The following is a 13,801-nucleotide window of genomic DNA, read 5'->3' as shown; positions in this document are numbered from 1 at the left end:
CCGTAGAGACTGTCCAGTTTGGCCGATGTACATAGCAGAGGGGCATTGCTGGCATATGATGGCGTATATTACATTGGTGGACGTGCAGGTGAATGAACCCCTCAGACAGAGACCAACACCTACAAAATCTCCACCAAGCATTCTCAAAATCTCCACCAAGCATTCTCAGAACTACAGTACCCGCATGAGGAAATAAGGAAACAGATCAACAGAGCCAGACGTGTACCCAGAAGCCTCCTACTGCAAGACAAACCCAAGAAAGAAACCAACAGGACTCCTCTGGCCATCACATACAGTCCCCAGCTAAAACCCCTCCAACGCATCATCAGGGATCTACAACCCATCCTGGACAATGATCCCACACTTTCACAGGCCTTGGGTGGCAGGCCAGTCCTCGCCCACAGACAACCTGCCAACCTGAAGCATATTCTCACCAACAACTGCACACCGCACCATAGTAACTCTAGCTCAGGAACCAATCCATGCAACAAACCTCGATGCCAACTCTGCCCACATATCTACACCAGCGACACCATCACAGGACCTAACCAGATCAGCCACACCATCACCGGTTCATTCACCTGCACGTCCACCAATGTAATATATGCCATCATATGCCAGCAATGCCCCTCTGCTATGTACATCGGCCAAACTGGACAGTCTCTACGGAAAAGGATAAATGGACATAAATCAGATATTAGGAATGGCAATATACAAAAAACCTGTAGGAGAACACTTCAACCTCCCTGGCCACACAATAGCCGATCTTAAGGTGGCCATCCTGCAGCAAAAAAACTTCAGGACCAGACTTCAAAGAGAAACTGCTGAGCTTCAGTTCATCTTCAAATTTGACACCATCAGCTCAGGATTAAACAAAGACTGTGAATGGCTTGCCAACTACAGAACCATGGTTCTCCTCCCTTGGTTTTCACACCTCAGCTGCTAGAACAGGGCCTCATCCTCCCTGATTGAACTAACCTCGTTATCTCTAGCTTGCTTCTTGCTTGCATATATATATACCTGCCCCTGGAAATTTCCACTACTTGCATCTGACGAAGTGGGTATTCACCCACGAAAGCTCATGCTGCAAAACGTCTGTTAGTCTATAAGGTGCCACAGGATTCTTTGCCAGTTTTAAGTCTGTTGCATATTTTCAGGGCTGCCCAGAGGATTCAGGGGGCCTGGGGCAAAGCGGGGGAGCTGCAGCGCTTGTACTCACCCGGCGGCAGCCCGGGTCTTCGGCGGCATTTCGGCGGTGGGGGGCCCTTCAGTCGCTCTGCATCTTTGGCAGCACTGAAAGACCCCCCCGCCGCCGAAATGCCACCAAAGACCTGGAGTGACTGAAGGGCCCCCCACCGCTGAAATGCCAGCTGAAGACCCAGACCACTGCCAGGCCAGGGCTTGCGGGGTCCCTGTGGGGCCTGGGGCAAATTGCCCCACTTGCCCCCTGCTCTTCCCCCCCCGGGCGGACCTGCATATTTTTAACAATCATTCCCTTAAGGCAAAGTTATACAGCCTGATTGTTTAAAGAAGCTGAGAGTTCAAGGCTCCCTGCAAAGTGAATGGGAGCTGAAGGTACTTAGCACTTATGAAAAATCAGCTCAGTGTTTTCCCCTTCTTCAGATTGGTATTTGATATTTAAAAAACCCTTTTCATATTTCAGTCCCTTCATGGCTGCAAGACTTCAGAAGAGTCCTAGGAATTTACAGTAGATGTATATGTATTTTTTTGGAATCATAAGATTGACAGCCTAGAAGAGTGAAGTTCCCCATGTATCCAGAAAACAACATGGGTACTGCCCTTACAAATCTCTCCCTTTTCCCTTATGTGTTTCTAACCAGAAATGGAAGAAAGGTTAATTTTCATGATCCTTTGACCTATTTGTAATTGCTCACAAGGGTTCTATTCACATTCTGCTGTGATGCAGGGAGTTTTTGTGCTGTGGAAAGCTGTAGACAAGGGACTGGACTTCGACCTCCAACCCATTTCACATCTGATCGCTAGCGAACAACCCAGTTTCAATAGAACAAAAATACCTTTGTACCAGGTCTGGCATCAGTGGGGAGCTTGCCTCTGTTTAGTTCAGAATGTGAAGTTTCTGGGGCACAGATCATGGCCTTGGACAAGTCCCATTTGTGCTGTTTCAGCAGTGCAAAAAGGCTTGCAAAACTGCTCTAACAGTTTGGCTGGAATCCTGAAGTGGCACAGAGTAAGTGTGGTCAACTCCAAACCCCATCATGTGCCCTCCAGAGCATGCTAAGGGCCTGGTCATTAAAAAGGGGAAAGATCAGAGCACTGCTGGCAACCCCCAGCTGCCTTAAGAGCCCCTTGGGGGTTAGTACAGCCAGACACGAATTAGACTTCCTTATGCCAGGTATGGGATTGATTGAGTTCTCCAGGTAAAGGACAAGTGATTACATGACCCTTGGGGTAAGTTTTTTGTCTGTAGTGTGTGTGTTTGTGGTGTGCTTGCTGCTTGACAGAGATATACCGTGTGGTCTGTTTGTTTGGGGGATCATGTGCTGAGCCTAGCAACCTGCAAGGCAAGGCTGTGAGCTTCTTAAAAAGGCTTTGATCCCCATCAATCCTTAACAAGAGGGTGGGGCTACTCAGGAAGACCAGGGCTTTAAAAAGCACACTCCTAAGCAACCAGAGGAACTAGTGAACAGGAGCAGCTAACAGGGGAGTTTTGTGAGAAAATCTAGAGGGTGAGTGGTGTGCTAATACACTTAACACGCTTTAAACTTTTTTAAACTTAAAACCAAAACCATCCCCTGATGAAATAAAAAATTCAGCAAAGGAACAAGCTGCAGGAGTAAAAAGACAATGCAAGCAGAATCCAACAACAGAGTGGGGACTATCCAGTTTATTGTACTTCATGCAGCATGTAGGATCACTGCCCTGTGAGTAAAGGGCATACGTGTGCATTCAGTGCAAGGAGCTCCTGGCCCTCAGAGACTGTGTATGTGCTTTGGAGACCAGAGTGGCTGAACTGGAGGAGCTAAGGGAGACAGAGAGGTACATAGATGAGTCTTTCTGGGACACAGTAGAACTGTCCAAGCCCTGGTCTGACAGCCTCTGTGCTCTCTCAGGGAAGGAGAACATCCAACTGGAGCAGCGGGAAATGATCCCATAGTTGGGACCCTCCTTCCAGATGATGGTGTAGTATCTTCCCACACTGAGGATACCTCTCCACGGGAGGGAACACCAGTTTTTAGGAAGGTATAAGTAATGGCTGATTAGATCTTTAGAAACATAGATAGCTGGGTTTGCCATGACTGGGAGAACCGCTTGGTGACTTGCCTGCCTAGTGAGAAGGTTGCAGATCTTTTGAGACATCTAGATAGATTTATGTGTAGCGCTGGGGAGGAGCTGGTGGTTTTGGTGCATGTAAATACCAATGACATAGGGAAGAACAGGGAGAGGTCCTGGAGGCCAAATTTAGGCAGGTAAGTAAGAGATTGAAGTCCAGGACCTCCATGGTAGCATTCTCTGAAATGCTTCCAGTTCCATGCTGTAGTGGGGCGGCTCCCCCACTCCAGTGGAAAAGTGGTTAAAGTCAGCCCTGGGAGAAGGTTGCGGCTGAGAGCTGCTAGGCTGGGCTGATTGGGGAAGTGGCCGCAGCTGGGCCACGCCCCAATCAGGCCACAGCTGGCCTGTATAAAAAGGCCAAAGAGGAGTCTCTCTCCAGGATGGGAGAGAGCAGGGCCTGGCTGTCTGCAGAAAGGGTATTGGGAGTGAAGCAGGGCTGGGGAAAGGCCAGAGGATCAGGGGAGCTCCAGGCTGGCAACTCCCCAGGCTGCAGGGCCTGGTCCAAGGCCCAGAGAGGTACTAGGAGGCAGAGGAAGGCAGCAGGTCTGAACCCCCTTGCCTATGATGAATGGCTTTTACACTGCAGTCTGAGGAACTGTCCCAGATTGAGGTGTCATTAGAGGAGGTTTTGGAACAAATTGATAAATTAAACAGTAATAATTCACCAAGACCAGATGGTATTCACCCAAGAGTTCTGAAGGAACTCAAATGTGAAATTTCAGAACTAACTACTAACTGTAGTTTGTAACCTATCATTTAAATCAGCTTCTGTACCAAAAGACTGAAGGATAGCTAATGTGATGCCAATTTTTAAAAAGGGCTCCAGAGGTGATTCTGGCAATTACAGACCAGTAAGCCTAACTTCAGTACTGGGCAAACTGGCTGAAACTATAGTAAAGAAGAGAATTGTCAGACACATAGATGAACATAATTTACTGGGGAAGAGTCAACATGGTTTTTGTAAAGGGAAATCATGCCTTACCAATCTACTAGAGTTCTTATGTTTTTATGTTCTTATCAGCTGGCTCCAGGACTGAAGAAGACAGAGCTGCTTTTTCATATCCTCAGGCACTGAACCAAGAAGAAGTTGGATGGACATGTAGAGAGGGGCAAATGTCTTCTCTGTTCAGTGCATCTCTGAGAACACTGTTGCTGTTCAACAAACAAAAATAAATAAAGAACCAGAAGTATCCAGGAAACCTGCTTCTCCAATGTACCTGAACAAACTAGGATCACGCTTTGCACTATAATGATTTAAATTCAGTCTTGATAAATGAATTAGCAGGATACAACCACAATCTTGCAATGTTAAAGATCTGCCCAGTCAGAGAACATTGCTGTAAAGCATAGGCGATGACTTGTGGGTGCTCCAGGGCTGAAGTGCCCACCAAAAAAAAAAAAAAAAGCGTGCTCAGCAGTAGGTAGCAGGAGCACATATATGGCGCACAATGAAACTGGAAGGCAGAAAGGACCTGCTGGCAAAAACAAAAGTCAGCCCCTGTGCTGTAAAGGGTTGCTGTAGCATCACTTCTTTTCGGGCACTGGTCTTGACAAAGAATACCTGTCCTAAATACTATCAGTTTCTTCTCAGTTTTCTTCAGTAATCCTATGAGGACAACACAAAAAGAAACAAGATTTCTATGCTTCTTTGGAAATATTAGTAATCTAGTCTCCAGATGCACTGTAACATCAAGGCAAAAAAAATGGAGATACAGATTGTTAAAGACTGTTGAAAAGCATCAGCGGGTAACAGATCCACATTTGGCTTTATCAGCTAATAATGCAGCACTATTAGAATGTGGATTGTCTCCTGCAGAACTATTAATGGTAACTACAAAATGTTTACAGGAAGGTTTTTTTTGCATCAGTAAAGGGCAGTCCAACAATGAGGTCTTGCATACAAATGGAAGTACAAAAAAACATTTTAAGAGAACAAACCATCTAGCTTAATTGCTAAAGGATATAGCAAGTATAAAGGGACTTTAATCCTGAAACAAAAGGGCTACAATCTTAAAGCAAGCTATAACTCCACTTATATTATGTAATAATTGAGAACTGACACATTTCCAGAAGAAATAGATTCTTAGAGTAAGAAACTTTTCTGCTGAAAGAGAATCCATAACAGTGTGCTGTGGTATAATCCACCAATGAGTTATGTCATTCAAACAAGTGTCCCTGTAACACCAACAGACCCCAGTCATCGACAGGTGGAACTGAACATGAGACCTCTGAAACTTAGTACATGAGTCTCTCCTGTATGAGCTAAAAACCATATGGCTATTAGCTAAGGCTGTAGAGAAAACTCATTAATCTCTCTCTACGTGGTCTCTGTGCCACTACATGGGACAGAGCACCACATCCAGGATCTGTGTGAGTTGCATCTGCACATCTCAATGTAAGTGTGTAAGTCACTATTTTAAAGAAAAAAGAGATGATGTGTCTTATCTTGTCAAATGTTTTACCAAAGAAATCACCCCTCTGGAACCTGGGATGCTGCTTCTCATTATATTGTTGCAGGTGGCTCTGCCCCTTAGCTGGTGACTAGACTTTTGGTGTCCAGCAGTGCCCTTCCCACACTCTCTTGCTCAACCCCTCAAAGCTTCCACAGACTGAAGTGTTAAAATTAAGAAGCTGAGAAAACTCAACAGATGATTTACAACTGTTTCCTTTTTTTAATCTTAACTTTTCCATGAAAAATCAGAGACTAAAATATTTTTGCAGAAAATGTTTTGGTCAAAATTCTCAAGTTTTTTTTTTTTAATGACAGAAAAGCAAAAACCAAAAAAATAAAATTGATTAAAAAACTAACAAATTTGGAATATTTTCCCCCTTCCGCTTTTCCCCCCTATTACCAGTGGGACAGGGGAGGAGAAAAATGTGTTCCAAACAAAAAACCTAAAAAACAACAATGTATTCAGTTTTTGAGAAAGGTTTTACTAGCACTCATCATGGGTGACCTACATAATTCACTCTTGGCTTCTTCTCACGGGTAATGAAGCCATTTAAAACATATGCTAATTGAACTTTATATCGCACCATACCATGATGTATCTGTTTATAGAATGATGTAGATATTATGGACCATATGAAGATGCTAACAAGTCAAATCTATGCAGTGCATATACATAGACAAGAAACAATGTAATACATGTAAAACACCAAGTTATGACAAAGAAAAAAAAACAGAAACGGGTGAATTAAAATCAATAAAATATAGATTTTTTGCTAGAGGAAGCATATTAGCCTAGAAATTCAATTTCAGATTTTATATTTCAGTCAAGAAAAAAGAAAGTAATTGCTTTAAATAGGATTCGCTCTCTTGCTAGTAGAGTTCCTTCACCTTCCACTTATTCATTTATGACAGAACCAGTCTTTATAATCACCTTTTCCTTATGGTTTGCTACTGCTGATATTAGAGGTGAAATTCTGCTCTTGGTTTTCAGAGCTTCATGAGGATAGGGTAGGTAAGGAATTGGATGGTAGTGGCCTAGTGGATGCTCCCTGAACGACATGGTTATTCCAGTCTGCAGAGCTACTTACTGCAGCATCTAAAGGAATTTGCTTGCTTTCCCCAAGACCTGCTGGTGGATGTTGGTAGTCACACTGGTGGCCATCAGCATAGCCATGCCTCCTGCACAACCACGTAACACTGCCAGATGTATGCAAGACAGGAAGGAGTGAGGGATGAGCATGGGGTTGGGAATCAGGAGACCTTGATCTAATCAGGAGACCATGAGTTCTAATCTAATAGTCTAATACCACAGACTATGTGCCATTGCAGAAGTTACTTTGCCTTTCTGTCTCAGTTACTGTATCCATAAAACTGGTATAGTAATACTTACTTTCTTACCTCCCAAGAGTGTTTGTAAGGTTAATGGCTGTACAATGCCATGAATATCTAATACAGTAGTTAACTATCATAAGGTAGGCTTGCACCCAGCTATAGTGTGCTCCATATACCCAGCAGTTAAGACGGGAAGAGGCTTCTTTCCTGCAGTGCACAAGCACAAGACACATCAGAATTATGCTTGGTAGCCAGTATTTTTTCTTACTATAAATAGATAAATAGTTTGATATATGGGATAATTCTCCAGGAATCCTCACCTAGTACTTATGGTACTCATCCACTCACAAATCTATTTACCTACTTGACAGGCAGTTCACATCTCTAATGGAAACTGAATAATGTTTGATATTTTTTCATTATTATGTCAATTGGAACCACCTATGTTGCACAATAAATACATTAGTGATTTGAGCATCTGGTTTCTGTCATTTGTTCTACTCAGTAGGCAAGAGCAGTAAAATATGTCATACATAATCACACACAAATTGAATGATCAGAAATATATTGATACCAACAGCTGAGAACATGCTTTGAAACACAGACACTGGTTGTAACTAGGAGCTGATTTGAAGATTCTGAAGGTAATCTCAAAGAAGTGGTAACTGAGCACTGAACCCACAGAAGGAGTTAGGCACTAACTGCCAAAGTCTAAAGTCCAAAAGTTAGATCCTCAAACTCCTCCATGCTCAGCTGCCTGCTTAATACTGTAGGCATCTAATTTCCTAGGCATGTAAGTTTCCAGGGGTAAGGTCCCCTAGATGCCTACATTTTTTCCAGTTGGTGGCTCTACACATTTGCCACTACTGATCTATGGTGCCTAAGTCCCAATGTAAGTGTTTCTTGCCTTAAGGCTCTGGTGTTTCATTTATAGCTGGAGAAAATGTTCATTTTTTTTTCAAACAAAATTTAAGTTTCTGAAATGGAAAATTATTTGCCGAACCACAGAAGTTAGAGATGGGAAAGGCCTCTGTAGGCCATCCAATCCATTTCCACATTGATGTAGGATTGTTCCCTACAGCACATTCTTTAGCATATTGTCTTGTCTGGTTTTTAAATGCAGGGGCGGCTCTAGGAATTCTGCTGCCCCAAGCACAGGAGGTCTGCCGAAGCCGCGGGACCAGTGGACCCTCCGCAGGCAAGCTGCCAAGGGCAACCTGCCTGCCGCCCTCGTGGCGCCGGCAGAGCACCCCCTGCGGCGTGCCGCCCCAAGCACGCGCTTGGCGTGCTGGGGCCTGGAGCCACCCCTGTTTAAATACCCAAACAATAAAGCTTCCACCACTTGGCAACATGGTGGATCAGACCATGGGTCTACCTAGTCCAACATTCTGTTTCAGACAACAGCCTGTACCAACTGCTATAGAGAAAGGTGGAAGAAACCCTAGAGTAAGTAAACAGGTAAGTAACTGGAGGTTTCAGGGAATAAATTGCTCCAAGGGAAAAGTAAAGTAAATTTATTGCAATCATTGATAAGGTGCATCTTAATCTCCCCTCCATCCTCTGCACTGGCTCAGGTCTGTTTTCAATCTGATTGGCTGTCCACTATAGAAACTTTGAAAATAGCAATACTGACAGCTCTAGGATCTATAGTGCATATATTTATTTATTTATTTTATTTTTATTTTTCAGTGACTTATTTCCTGTTTGTGCTACTTAGCTTTCTCATGTGCGTGCTATTATTGTACTCACTCATGTTTGAAGTTCTTTCCAACTTAATATCATCTGTGATTTTTTATATTGCTGTTTAATTACATTTTAAATAATTAATGTAGATGCTAAATAAGACTAAACTTAATATTGGACCTCCCATAATCAGTACCTGGGAAGTTTCAAGCATCCATTCTTTATTTATTATCTAATTGCTAAAATTTCTGTTACTATTTTTGTCTAATTTAAGAAAATCGGTTGCAGTATAACATTGCACAGATGCTATCTAAATACTTACATTTAAGATACAGAGATATTGCTGCATTGCTTCCGGGATACTTTAATAAAAAAAAACTGTTTCTGGTTACTTAATTGAACTAGTAATTACTCTTGAACATGTGGGTTGGTTGTTGTTGGTTGGTTGTTTTCTGCTTGAAATAATTACCCAGTGAAGCCTTCACCAGGGCTATCAGCAGGAAGCAAACAATCGGTGTATTGGTAAGAGTTTATAAAGCACTTGTGTGTTTTGCCAGATGGAGGAACAGATGGGTGTATACACACAAAAACTGATTACATAATCTCAGGTCTCAACCAGCAGCCACAGCTGAAATGTACAAGAATCAGTTGCAACCACTCCACAGCTGCCTGCTTCCAAGGAGATTTTTAGATCACTGAGTCAAACAAATTCTTAAAGCACATACTCTGATTTTTACCTAAGCTTTCCTCTCCAAATTGTCAGCAAAAGGGGCTTATTCTTGCAAGGGAGGTTTATAACTACCATCAACATTCACTGAGTTATATTTGTAACTCTGTGAATTAATGGGAAACTAGTTCCCCAAATCAGAGTTCAGTCAGACTCAAACATAGGCTTAGCTATTGTTTTTGTCTTTCAATATTTGTGCTTTTTTGATCCATTGCTTTTTTGATACCTGTTCTCTGTTTACATAATTGCTGTCTTTTAACCTATGTAAAGCTGGTGCCATTCTTGTATGACTTTTTCCCATAGTTGTAAATATTCAAATATCTAATCTTGTCTATGGTACTTCTGAAATATTAATGGTTTTATACCCTGTTGTAGTGCATATTTTCCAATTAGAATGTTGCAGTTTCTGATTCCTGTCATATGTGTCAATTTTTACCCACATAAGTGCAATATTATGTCTCCTTCCCCAATAAAGCTGACATCTCAGTCTCACCATGTTAATTATAGAATAACAGTTGTATATGTAGAGTCAGAATGTGCTTTGGTTTGCCGGAAGTTATTGCTGTATTAATTTGAGGTTCAGACTTAATGCTAGCAATATGAAATACCATGAATGTTACCTAAGGGCATGTCTACACTGCACCACATTTCAGAGTAATGGGGTGCAAATAGCACTGTGCACCAAAGTACTGTGTTATAACTTGCTGTGGGTGCAAACATAAAGGTCACGAGATCACACTAACATACTCTTGTTTGAAGAGAACTACACTAGTTCATAGTCATGACCTTTACGTTTGTGCCTGCAGTATCTACGTAGGCGAATCACAATACGTCCCCCATTCTCACTGCTTAGACCAAACTGTGGTACAGCGTAGACATACCTTAAGTCAAAGTGATTACTGGAGAGAAAAATTACAGTAGATAAATAGTCTTGATCATGTGATTGGCACAGTGTAGCAATTTACAACTTTAGCACAACTTCAAGCTAGTAAGAGGTTCCATTATTTCATATTTTGGCCTCTGGATAATAGCGGGGGGGGGGGTTGTTTTTTTAAAAAGGACTATAAGGAACGAATACAACTTCTGATGAAAAGGGATGTGTGTTTCAGAAGCTCTGAAGAGATTAAATGAATAGACACCATTTACAATCCTATTTCAAATGCAACACAAATCTTTATGCCTGTAGTAGGGAACTAATACACACAGCCATGAAGGAATGTCAGGGAACAAACAGAAGGTGAACCAGAAGGATGTTCCATGCAGAAAACATAGGGCCTTAGAGTCACCACATACATCTGGAGAAACACTTTGAACAAGCACGTCAGGACATAATGAGAGTTTTAGTGAGATGCTGTTTGAATTTGCAAGGTATTAGGTAGTGTTTAGTGTTTGTGCCACAACTTCAATTTTAAAAGCAAACTAGGATGATATATTTGCAGGAGTAATTAATTTAGAAAACATTTTGACAAAATGGAAGATAAAACAGAGAATCCTATATTTAAAAAAGAAAGGCTGAGGCCTTGAAAAAATAAACAGATCACTAGCAAGCTTGCTAAAAGACAATATACTACTAAATTATTATAAGGTAGAGAACAGAGAGAACTCTAAAAAAAGAGTTTGCAAATATTTGCTTGAATCTGTAAATGAATTTGCTTTGGTCCTTCTCATATATTTTTTATGTTTGTTTTCCAGGATCTATTCCATATTCCAAGAGATTAAGATCCATTAATGTTAATTGAAAACAAGTTTCCAAGTCACATGTATGAGTACGTATGGAAACAGAATTTGCACATACAGTATAAGTAAGTATTCTTGATAGTATGCTTACTTAATTTTGGGGAAAAAACAATATTATTTGATTTATCTGAACAATTACAATGGGACAACAGAGTTCATATTTTGAGTATTGAATGCTTCAAAGAGTTATTCATGATGAATCCACCTACATAAATATGAAAAATCTGAATAAATTAAAGGAAATTATAATCTGCTGTCAGATATTCCACAAGTAGAGGGCAAGGCTAATTTTTTTCCAGAAATTATTCAGTGTGAACTATTTACTCATCAATGGCAGAGAGTTGGAAAAAATCAAATCAAGGCAAGAATTTTAAGATGATTTGGCTGTATCTGGTCATGGGGGAAGAGGCTTCATAGCTTCATAGTATTGGTTCTTGCTAAACACACTAGAAGGAAGCTTTTGATTGATGCAATACTTTTGATACTGTTGAGGTGATGATACTGGGCCATTCAGTCCCACTCAGCTCCCTTGGTGCCTCTCAGGCAGTGCAAAGTGAGAAGAGATTGCTTGTCACTTCCTTACCAGTGTAGGAAAGTTATCAGCAGGTGTAAAGTCAATGGACCTGGAGGTTTCATCACTATAGCCTTAGGTAGTGGGGAGGGGGGTAACAGGAGCATGCCAAGGCTTGTCAGAGATGGGGAGGAGCTGGAGTACATAATGCTTCTGCAACTCCAGCTGGCAAATGGTCTGTTGGGGACCACAGCCAGCTGGCACAGTTTAGAACAGTCCCCTAGCTCTTCTAACCTGTACCCAGGGCTGGGGTAGCCAGAGAATGGGGAAGGCAGAGCTGGCTTCCTGACAGCCCCTTTTCTCTTTTCCCACTGTGCAAATGAGAAGCTGAACAGAGTAGACAATCTGGCTCAATATTTCTAGCATGTTCTAGGGGAGACATCTAGGAATGGAATACTTTAGTATGATCAGCTAAGTGCTTCCTGCATGAAACATACAAGACACCTCAAGTACAATTTCTTGATCTGGCCTTAGATAATTCAGATGTTTGAAATGCATTTGTAGTAAAACGAATGTAACTGATATAACCATTTTACAGGCTCTCATGGCTATTAAGGAATTTGTATGAAAATGATGTAAAAGGTTTTTTTTATTGTAATATAAATGTGAAATATGTAATCTCTTTTTAGTAACCTTGGGGAAAATGAGACTGAAAAGTTGTCTTATTTTCTTTTTTGTATATTATTTTGGGAACTGAGAATTGTAGAGATTATAAAATGTTTGCAGGAGACTGACCCCAGAAAGTACCTCAATGAAAATAAACATTTTGGGTTATAACAAAAGGTTTAAACATTTTACAACATTACAATAACTCTACAGAAGTACAAATAAAGAGAGGCCAAACAAGCCAGCTAAAATAATCATTTTCTTGAGATGGAACTTGCAGTTTCCCACTAGTAGCTCCACCAGTAATTTCTAAAATAAATTTCTGAGGAAGTAGAGGGACAAAGGTTGCCTCGCTAAACTGCTCATATTTCATTGAGAAAAAATAATAATATAGATATGCATTTTCCTCTATACTCACTAGGGGACTCATTACAGGTCTCCCTTCATTTAATCGTGTGGCCATTCCTGTCTGATTTCACACTCACCTTTCTCCTTTCTCATTCTTCTTTTAATCCACCAGAATACCAACATACTCAAATACAAATAACACCACATCCATTAAAAAACTGTCCCTATATCTCAAATAATATCTATCAACTCTTCTTCTCCTACAGTCTTGTAAACCATTTCTATTTCTTTACATTTAGGGCCTGATTTTCAAAAGTCGTGGCTGCAATTTGCAAGTATCATCATGCCAACTGACAAACAGGGAGCTTATTTGCATGTGCAGATGATCACTGACGGAGTTGGACCCTTGAATGTGTAAATACTAATTTACACTCACTGTTCAGTGGCTGCATGCTTAGCATTTTTTAAGTTTATGCTTAATCTTTAATACCTGCTGATAACATGGTCACAGGATACATTAACATCAAATTCACAAAGGAACTTAGGAGTTGTAACACCTAACTTTTAGGTGCCTAGCTTCCCAGTGGAATCCAGGAACCCTGAGTTAGAGCCTAGACTCCCTATACAAAGAATAAGGAGATTTAGGTGTCTAAGAATGGGATCCACAAAAGCCAGCAGGTGAGGTGGGGTAGCTGCCTAAGCTAGCCAATGGCAGATGCCAAGGAGAAGGGAGTGTCTTAAACTCTGCCCATCTCAGAGAGTTAGGCATCAAAGTCTGGACTGGAGGGAGGTGCCTATCTCCATTTGTGATCCACATCTGGGAACTCCTCTCCTGCAGTCAGGTGCATATGCTGTTTCTTGCAAGAATGGCAATGGTGCCTAACTCCATACAAAGTGGAGAAAGGGAAGGAGTGACTCCCTTATAAACAGGGCTTTGGAGCTGTGCTCCAGCTCCGCTCCAGCTCCAGGCAAAAACCTGCAGCTCCATTGCTCCAGAGCTGCTCCGCGCTCCAGCTCTGGGCTCCGCTCCAAA

General features: G+C 41.6%; 1 long non-coding RNA gene across 2 annotated transcripts in view; it reads right to left on the bottom strand.

The window, feature by feature from the left end:
- Positions 1 to 7,188: 7,188 nt before the first annotated feature.
- Positions 7,189 to 13,801, bottom strand: part of LOC123371880 — a 32,008-nt gene continuing 25,395 nt past the window's right edge. For both annotated transcript variants that reach the window (XR_006579987.1, XR_006579986.1), the window contains one exon: positions 7,189 to 7,303. This is a non-coding gene — a long non-coding RNA (uncharacterized LOC123371880). The remainder of the gene's footprint in view (positions 7,304 to 13,801) is intronic.

The sequence above is a fragment of the Mauremys mutica genome, chromosome 5 (assembly GCF_020497125.1).
Source record: "Mauremys mutica isolate MM-2020 ecotype Southern chromosome 5, ASM2049712v1, whole genome shotgun sequence".
In the NCBI taxonomy this organism is placed as follows: domain Eukaryota; kingdom Metazoa; phylum Chordata; order Testudines; family Geoemydidae; genus Mauremys; species Mauremys mutica.
Note: the sequence above shows the minus strand (reverse complement) of the source record. Positions and strands in the feature narration are given on the sequence as shown.